Source organism: Carlito syrichta, unplaced genomic scaffold, assembly GCF_000164805.1.
Source record: "Carlito syrichta isolate Samal-C Ts95f unplaced genomic scaffold, Tarsius_syrichta-2.0.1 Scaffold308240, whole genome shotgun sequence".
NCBI classification, from domain to species: Eukaryota; Metazoa; Chordata; class Mammalia; order Primates; family Tarsiidae; genus Carlito; species Carlito syrichta.
The window spans coordinates 71154-80679 of NW_007252336.1; the positions used below are offsets into that span (position 1 = coordinate 71154).

At 36.8% G+C, this 9526-nt stretch overlaps 1 pseudogene; it reads right to left on the reverse strand.

The window, feature by feature from the left end:
* Nucleotides 1-387: 387 nt before the first annotated feature.
* On the reverse strand, nt 388-845 carry LOC103267767 (annotated as a pseudogene).
* Nucleotides 846-9526: the final 8681 nt, after the last annotated feature.

Genomic DNA, 9526 nt, shown 5'->3' on the forward strand with positions numbered 1-9526 from the left:
TGAACATCCATCGTAATACTATAAGAAAAGGACTGACAGTGGTGGGAAACTATGGGGGGGAGGGGAAGGGAAGTGGGATTAACGGTAGTCAATATCTCTGGGGACAGGGAAACACCCCTTATCAACAAGGGTGCCTGAATGAAGCATATTTGTATATCTAACCCTTAACTCTACCCCCACAATACCAAAATAAAAAATATTGATTAAAAAAAAAACAAATATATTTTAACTCTTACTTAACCTTCTGAATACCATGCAGTATTGCAGGAGACAGCAGTGTTAGAAAGATAGAGAGGGAATGATATACAGAAATAAGAGATTGAAGAGGTATTTCTAGTAATTTTTTTTAAATTAAACTTCATTTATTTGGAAGATGGGGTAAATCCATTACTGGTGACTGTAGCCCTAAGGCTGCACTTTCTCCTCAGGAAGGTGGGCTGGATTGGGGTGGGCTGTGTCTGGCAAGGGCTATGATGGTTTGGTATCTGCCTGGCTCCTCAGCTGGGCCCCAGGCCTGTCTCCCAAGAGCAGATGCCCAGGATCATCGAGGAACCTCTGGTTGTACCAGCATGTTAGGCAGGTCTATACTGTCCAGCATTGTCTCCTGCAGCATCTCTATGCTGGGAGCAGGTAAGGCCCAGGACTACGAGCAGCCACAACGGAGAGTCCTCTTCACCGAGGGGTTCCTGCTGCAAGACAAGCTGCTTCGCGATGGTCCTCTCCAGGTGGCGGTAAAACCTCGCCAGCCCCTAGTTCTCTGGGTCCTGTGCAGTGGCACAGTGGGTGGCCTGGTACAGAAAGTTGAGCCTCTGAAAAGTCTCGTGATCTTTCACCAGTCCCGCCATCAGTTAAGCTGCTGTTTCTAGTAATTTTAAAATGACAAACATTTTGTGTCAATCTATGGCTGTATAAAGGAGCCCTGTAAATCTTAGAACCCATTTTTTAGTTTCCATCATTCACCAATAAGATAGAAGTGATAGAGATGAAAAGATTTATATAATTCTCCCTAACTATGATATGATACTCAGAAGTCCTAAAGAAACAGATCAACATATTTAACTGTATGAAGTCATATACTTTTTTTATTAAAAAAAAAAAGACACTATGAACAAAGTTAAAAGACATTGCAAACTGGAATATTTTCTATGTATATGGCATAGTTAAATGTCACTTTATATATAAAGCTTTTACTAATGAATGCTGTCAAGATAACTTAATCATCATTAAGAATATAAAACCATCCCCAACCTCACTGATATTTCAAATTTAAACAAAAAAAAATTATTTATAAGAAGAGTAATAATAGCCAATGTTCATGAGTGTGGAAGGATATTAGCAAAGTCTTCCACTTTTATGGACATATAAATTGCTACAATTTCTCAATAAGCTATTTAGTTCTTAAAATAAAAGTACACATTACAATATGGTGACAACAGTTAACAATAATTTATTGCATACTTAAAAATAACTAAAAGAGTGAAATTGTAATTTTCCTTACACAAAGAAATGATAAATGCTTGATAAATGCTTGAGGTGATGGATGACTCAATGACCCCGATTGGATCATAACACATTATATGCCTGTATTAAAATATCACATGTATGCCACAAACATACACAACTATTATGTACTTATAATAATTAAAAATAAAACAATAAAAGTGAATGTTCGTTCTGACCCAATGATTCTCCTTCTATGAATGTACTCTACAGTAATACAGAATAATACAAAACACACATGCATGATCACCTCAATAGTGTTTATCATAGTAAAAAATTTGAAACAACCTAAAAGTTTGTCAATAGAAACTGATTAAGTAAACTACCATGAATTTTTAAAAGCATATATCCATTTTGTAATTTCAGAAAAAAAAAAAACTTCAAATGGGGGAAGGGAAGAAGGAAGAGAATTGTTTAAAACAACAACAAAAACTTTAAGCATGGCAACATAAGCAAGACTTCATCTCTACAAAAAATTTTTTTTTAATTATCCAAGTGTGCCTGTAGTCCCAGCTACTCAGAAGGCAGAGACAGAAGGATCACTTGAGCCCAGGAGTTTGATGCTATGGTGAATCATGATGGTGCCACTGTACTCCAGCCTAGGCAACAGAGTGAGACTCCGACTCGAATCATTTTTTAAAAATAGGAAAAAAACTTTAAAAATTAACTTTACCATAAATTATAAAAGCTTGTGAAGTAAAAGTTTAAAGCTTTGCTCATTTTCAATGCTAAATTGACTTGCACAAGTTGCCAGTGTTAACAATTCTTATGTATCCTTTTGGAAATGTATCTGTGTATATTTTTAAAGCCGTGACCAGTTCTGCTTTTACCAGACGTGCCCCAAAGTGTTTCATTGTCCCTGTTTGCATACAACATAATCTTATGGACAGAAAACTCTAAAGACTCCACCAAAAAACTGTTAGAACTAATAAACATATTCACTACTTTAAAATTATTCCTAGTTTCTCATTTCACTACCTCAATATTTGAAATTATGAGTAGGGAACCATCTAGATGACTGAACTGAGTTTATGAACCTATACCTTCACTTACAGTTAGTGGTGATAGGGAGGATAAAGAAAAGCATTCAGGTATAGTTTTTAAATCTTATGATAGGATACAAAAGTTAAACTACCCGCAAATAGTGAATGACATGCCTCAAATCCAAAAGAACTGAAATCATACCAGAAGTATTATACAACTGTGCTTTCTAAGGAGAAGAATTTTGTTTCTGTACTTCTGTGATATAGTGAAGGTCACAGACAGCACAGAGAGTGCAGTTTCTCTGAGCCTTAACATTTGTCTTCCTAACTTCCTGGTTTCACCTAATCTACTATAAATGATTTGCTTCCTTGTTTTAGACCAATAATGTTTGATCTTTTCCATCATCTCTTTTTGCAGCAGTTCTTTTTTAATCTCCACAGTCCTACCCTTCCTTTCTCTTTTAAATACAAAAGTAGTTTTAATTCGACAAACGTTTGACAATGATTGAAATGATTGCTCAAGGAGCGTTTAGACTCCTGGTTGACCCACAGTTCGCATTGAGACTGATAAGTAACTGGAATGGATTCAGTGTATTATTTTCCTTTGAGTTGATCTATTTTCGCTTCCTCTTGAGATCCTCCTTATTGCCCTCTTCCTCCTTTTCTTTGTTTACTGCCACCTCCTCCCCTTGCTCTCCCTTCCTGTCCCCTTTTCCCCCTTGCTACTGCTCCGGCCTGGTCTACTGTCATCACCAAAACAACTTCCTCTTTTCGTAATGTATTAGCTAAAGTGTGTGTTAAAACAGGACTGGGAATCAAAACACCATGTGTATCATTATCACAGCTTCTAGAAAACTTGTTGTAGGGACATTAGCAAGAAAAACATTCATCACATCCCAATCTATGAAATAGACTATTCCTCAAAATATGACAAGATGGTATATCTGAGCAAGAAAAAGAAAAAAAATCCCACGAGAGTTACCCAAATATTATTATTTTGTTACCATAAACTACAATAACAAACAAAATACATTTCAGTAGCACTTAATAATTTTGAGTCTAGCATTAAGAATAATGGAATCATTCTTACTACCTTTGACTATTATAGAGACATATAAGAGAAAATAAAATTTCATTTAAGTAATTGCTTATGCAGTTTTTAAAAATAGCCTGGATTATCAAAAAGTTTTCTAAAAAGTAAGAAAGCAAATATAAATCTAATTAATACAATAGGCAAAGGCTCTTAACCCAACTCAACAACTGATTAGATCAAAGAGATCACACTAGTTGTCTAAAGCAAAAGCGGACATGTTCTATATAGGAGTACATATTATCTATTTAAATGTCAATTAATCTTTTATTAAGAAAGTCTGACATATGTAAAAAATGATGAGACATTGGACAAAGCAAGAATAGAACCCATAACCCAGAAAGAAATTATAAATAAGCACATTCAAAAGCAACAACAAAAATAATATCTCTCAACCAAGAACTGTATACATGGTAAAATTATTCTTAAAAATTTAAGGTAAAATAACGACACTTTTAGACAGACTTGAGCTGATAAAATGCATTGCCAGCAGCACTGCACTGTAAGAAATAATAAAGGAAGTTAATTAGGCCGAAGGAAAATTATGATAGATGAAAGAGCAGATATTCAGAAATGAAAAAATACAGAAATGAGTAAATATGTGAGTTAATATTTAGCAGTATTTGATAAAATTTATTTAAAAGATGATTGAGTATTTCTAGAAAAATGATGAATATGTAATGTTGCTTTTTAAACATAGAGAATTAAAACATGATCTAAAGCACAAAAAATAGGAGGTAGGATAAGTGGCATTATTCTATATAAGTTTCTTACATAATTAGTGAAGTAGCATAATATAAATTCAAGGTTGACTATGGTAAATTAATTATGTGTATTACAAATATATATACTAACCTCTAAAAATAATCCAAAGAGGTAGGTAGTGCCTTAAAAACATCCAATAGAAAAGATTAAGCCAAAATATAAAAATATTTAAAACCCAAGAGAATCTGTCAAAAACCTCCTTGCACTGATAAAGGACTTTGGCAAAGTCTCAGGGTACAAAATAAATGTGCAAAAGACAGTCACATTCTTATATACAAACAAAAAGGCAGAGAACCAAATAAAAAACACAATCCCATTCACAATAGCCACCAAAAAATTAAACACCTTTTCATCTTACTAACCAGAGAAGTAAAAGACCTTCAAAAGGAAAACTACAAACCACTGCTCAAAGAAATCCAAGAAGACATAAATGGAAAAATATTCCATGCTCATGGATAGGAAGAATCAACAATGCTAAGATGTCAATCCTATCAAAGGCAATCTACAGATTCAACACAATACACATTAAATTACTCACATCATTCTTCTCAGACCTGGAAATGACAATACAGAAATTCATATAGAAGTACAAATGACCACAAATAGCCAAAACAATCCTTAGCAAAAGTGGGAGGTATCAAACTTCCAGACTTTAAACTTTACTACAAGGCTACAGTAATCAAAACAGCCTTGTATTGGTACAAGAACAGGCATATGGACCAGTGGAAACAGGATAGAGATTCTGGAAACAAAACCTCAATTTCTCAACCAGTTCATCTTCAACAGAGCCTCCAATAACAACCAATGGGGAGAGAAGAACCTGATGTTCAGTAAATGGTGCTGGGAAAACTGGCTGACCACATGCAGAAGATTGAAACAGGACCCCTACCTATCACTATACAGAAAAACCAACTCTAAATGAATCAAAGACCTAAACGTAAAACTCAAACAATAAGAATCTGAGAAAATGCAGGAGACACCCATACAGAAATTGGAGTAGGCACCCAATTCCTGATTAAAACCTCAGATGTTGACTGGGCGTGGTGGCTCAAACCTGTAATCCCAGCACTTTGGGTGGCTGAGATGAGGGGACAGCCTGAGCCTACGAGTTTGAGAACAGCCTAGGCAACTTGGCAAGATCTCATCTCTACAATAAATCAAAAAATTAGCCAGGCATGGTAGTGAGCACCTGTAGTTCCGGCTACTTGAAAGGCTGAGGCAGAAGGATCACCTGAGCCCAGCAAATCGATGCTGGTGTGGTAGTGAGCATGCCACTGCACTCCAGCCTGATTGACGGAGTGAGATTCCAACTCAAAAAAATAAATAAACCCAAATGTCTATGCCATAAGAGATAAGATAGACAAGTAGGACTGCTTCTGCAAATCAAAAAAACCATCAAAAGAGCAGGGAGACAACCCACAAAATGGGAAAAAAATATTTACCAACTATATATCTGATAAAAGCTTAACATCCAGGATCTACAAGGATCTCAAATGTGCCGAAACGAAAAATCAAGCAGCCCCATCAAAAAGTGGGCAAAAGACGTGAATAGACACTTCTCAAAAGAAGATATACAAGCAGCCAAAAGACACATGAAAAAGTGCCCCCCTCACTAATTATCAGAGAAATGCAAATCAAACATCAAGATAACACCTAAACCCAGTAAGAATAGCCATCAGTAGTAAAACAACCAACAGATGCTGGCGAGGATGCAGACAAAAGGGAACACTTCTACACTGCTGGTAGGAATGCAAACTAGATCAACTTCTATGGCAAACAGTGTGGCAATTTCTAAAAAACTAGAAATTGACCTTCTGTATGACCCAGCAATTCCCCTACTGGGAATTTACCCAAGAGGAATGCAAATCACTCTACAAAAAAGACACCTGCACATGCATGTTTATTGCAGCACTATTCACAATAGCAAAAACGTGGAACCAACTGTGCTGCCCATCGAAATTGGACTGGGTAAAATTAATGTGGTGCATATACACAATGGAATATTATGCAGCCATAAAGTAGAATAAACATATAGACTTCACAGCAACTTAGATGGATTTAGAATCTATAATACTCAGTGATCTATTACAGAAATAAAGAACTGAGTACTATATGTTCTCACTCATAAGTGAACCCTGAACATATACCATAATACTATAAGAAAGGGATTGGCAGTAGCAGGATACTGCTATGGCAGGGGAGGGGCACATAATATTAATAAGAGTTTCTGATCTCAAACCAGGCAAAATGGGGACAAAAGAAAGGCCCAAACTATACTTGCATGATGTCCACTTGTATACCTAATCCTGAATTGTACCCCACATCTTCAAAATGAAAAATATATTAAAATAACAATAATCCAACAGTCAAAAAAAAAAAAAAAAGAAAATGGACTGGATTTTAAAAAGTGATACACATACACAAAGGAATATTACACAACTGTAAAGAAGGAAAAAATTATGGACTTTGCAGCAACTTGAATGGATTTAAAATCCATGATACTCAGTGATCTATAACAGAAACAAAGAACTGAGTACTACATATTCTCACTCATAAGTGGACCCTTAAGTTTTATCCTAATACCAAAAGAAAAGGATTGGCAGTAGCCAGAAACTGCCAGAGGAGAAAGAGGAGGAGCAGACAACATCAATAAAGGTACCTGATCTCAAACCAGGTGAAGTGGCGACCAAAGGGAGGCCCAAACTTTGCCTGTCTGATCCTGAATTGTACCCCACATCTTTAAAATAAATAAGTAAATGAAAAGAAAAAGAAATATAAAATGGTAAGGAAAGAAGGGATTATAAAGGGAAAGAAACACAAAAAAAAAACTAATAAATAAAATAACATTATTTAACATATATTAATTAATTTTTCTTTATCCAACTATGGTATAATTCTCTTGATTTTATATTTTTAAAAAAACTTTTTACTGTTTGGTTCACAAGTGTACTCCCAGTCACTAATACACTCAATACATATTTGCTGAATGACCATTAATAAAGACAAACGTAAATAATATTTTTGTACACATTTCACTCAACATTTCTCACTATTCAATTACAACTTTTCTTGAACTAGTTGCTATATCTTTTCCCAGGTTCTAGAATACTTTTTCCCATTTTGGTTGAATAGCTTTAGATTTTTAAACCCTGATGTTATGCTTTCAGATTTAATTTTCTCTCTCCAGGCTGTTGTTTTCATTTTGGGGAAAAGTTTGACAGATTTTATTTTTTATTTTAGAACTTCTAGAGCATGTGAGTCTTTTGCCAAATTAACTTATAAAATTTAAAATATACAATAAAGGATACTCATATATCCTAATTTAGATATAAAAAGTGCTATCCTTGATTTATTGTATTATATCTAGATATAAATCAGTTACCTGTTTAATTTACCTACATAGTATACCAAGACTGTCTGTTCCCATAAAGCAATTAGTATTACTTTTTTCTCTTTTCTCCCTACTCTTCTTTAATAGGCATAATAACAAGAATAACAGATAACATCTTGGGGGCATCCTTCAATCTTAAAGATTCTTCTGAGAGAAGAGCTTTATAAGAAAAGCTTATCCCAGTGATCCACCACCTGTCAGTGGTGTGATGGAGCCTGATCCTGCCTGACCCTATAGGCAGGGCCTGTTTCATAATTGGCAGGACCTATTACAAAATGAAATGTGGCTCATCAAGGGCAGGAAAGCCAATCTCTTCTTCCCACAGACCTGCCACTCCAACACATAGCAGACACAACTCCAAACCATGCACTCACTCCTGGGATTGGGAGAGGGTGAGAGGTCCTGACAGAATTGTCCATTCAAAACATACAATGGCACGTACAACCTTGGCAACTGAGCCCACATGACAGGCACTCTCCAGGGATAGGCACTCCCTACCCCCCAAGGACAGGCACTCCCACCAACTGAAGAAGTCATACCTGAGCCAACAGATTTCTAGTTCCTGAACCAATCCAGATCTCACCTCCCTGAATTGAAGCTTCAACCAAGGGGAGCTGCCACAACTCTGGCACTCAAGCCCATGTGATGCCTTGTCCCCCAGAGAAACATAGCCTCACCTGAGCTATACCACTCTGCCCTCTGGGCCAAACAGCTACAACACCTCACCTCTCTGGATTTGGACTAGCCCCCTGGAGTCCAAGCTTCTGAAAAACCTTGCCATCCTGGAGAGTGAAGCCAACATTACATTGCTCCTTATGCCTGGAAGCACAAGCCAAATCTGCATTTCATCATTCCTGGGCCTTATATCACCGCACCCAGCTTCACAAAGCCTGGACCACTGCTATGTCCCACCCCTCCAGGGTCCAGAATCATCACTACGTGGTATCTTTTCTTCTGGTAACAAAGTTGCTGCTGTGCCCTGTTGGGTCCGGGACTTGAATTGTAGCTGAGTTTTCTGCCCCCTGGGACTGAGTCTCTAGAACATTTCTTTCTCCCTAGAGTGGTACTAATACTGTATCCTGACTCCCAGAATTATAGTCATAGCAACAGCCCTGCCACCTAGGTCCAAGATATTGTAAAATGCCTCAGAATCACAGTCCTTGGTGTTGTGGGAGAACTACACCCAGCCATGCCTAAAAGAGTAAACCAGTACCATGTTACAGGCACCCAATAGTTCAACAAGACACTGAGCCCAAGACTCAGCTCCACAGTTACTCTGAGCACCTGTAACCTGGACCACAGCACTTCTGTGGTTGCCTGCAACTTATGCCAAACCCAATACCAAGAGAGATCTCTTCAACTAAGTTTCCCCAATGTAAAGAATACGAGAATGGAAGGGTTCCTAAAGGTTTTGCTTCCAAAATCCCTAACAGCCTACCTTGCCATCTCCACTCCACTACCACAATTTTCTTCAACTTAGGCCACCGAGACACACACAATCATCACTAACATTGATTATAGCTGAAGAAGATGTAGAAAACTATACTATTATCCCCACCTGAAACTAGAGTTGATGCAGTCCACTTGACACTCTACAGCCCATCTGCAGATGAAATTCTTTCTCTACAAAAGCCACTCTATATAATTGGAAAAAGTGATTGTTCTATCATATGTGTAGATATCAACACAAAGACACAAGATACATGAAAAAGCAAGGAAAAATGACATCTCCAAAGGAATACAATAGTTGTTCCAATAACTGAGGCTCCCAAAATGAAAATTTATAAATTGCCTGAA